Raw genomic sequence first — 881 nt, 5'->3', positions numbered from 1 at the left:
CCCCCCCCAACCATAAAATTATTTTCGTTGCTACTTCCTAACTGTAATTTTGCAACTGTTATGAGTCATAATGTAACTATCTGATATGCAGGATGTATTTTCATTGTTACAAACTGAACATAATTAAAGCATAGTGATTAATCACAAAAACAATATGTAATTATACATGTCTTTTCCGATGGTCTAAGGTGACCCCTGTGAAAGGGTCATTCGACCCCCAAAGGGGTCGCGACCCACAGGTTGAGAACCGCTGCTCTAGATGATAATGAAATGATTGGGTGAGACCCAACCAGAGTATGAAAACTTCTGAAGCCCGTGGTCATTACACAGGCGATGAAAAGCCAGGGACGTTTTTAACAAGTGATCGGCAGGTTATTTTGGGAGCCAGTGCCCGCTGTCGGGCTGGAATAGAGGAAGAGTCCAGTCAGTTTCTAGCTATTGAAACAGTCCTGACAGATGGACAGGGGTCCGATCTGGGGCATCAGAAAAGAGCTGGCGCAGAGGAGATGGATTCCGGACTTTGATAATTTCACGCCGGACCCGGTGACCAGCCCGCGCGTGGATTTTCCACACCCAAACACCGAGCCCGGAGAAGAGGAGGAGAATGTTCCAGTTCATTGGAGACAGGCACCCAGACGAGCACCAGGACGCGGTGACTCCGGCCGGATTCAGTAGCTTAAAACCCCGGGGAAAGGAGAGGTCCGGGGCGGGGGTGGGGAAAGTGGAGAAAAAGACGCGGAAGCGCGCGGAAAGCACTGACTAGGCGAACGCGGATCAAATTCCAGCCGCCGCCTCACAGTCTAGAGAACCCAAGCGCCGGTTCCCTGGGAACCCGAGCGGGTGCTCGCTCCTGGCCGCGCCAGCAGGAAATCACCTCACAC

The sequence above is a fragment of the Myotis brandtii genome, unplaced genomic scaffold, assembly GCF_000412655.1.
Source record: "Myotis brandtii unplaced genomic scaffold, ASM41265v1 scaffold23, whole genome shotgun sequence".
Lineage (NCBI taxonomy): Eukaryota > Metazoa > Chordata > Mammalia > Chiroptera > Vespertilionidae > Myotis > Myotis brandtii.
The sequence above is the reverse complement of the archived record's forward strand: the minus strand, read 5'-3'. Positions refer to the sequence as shown.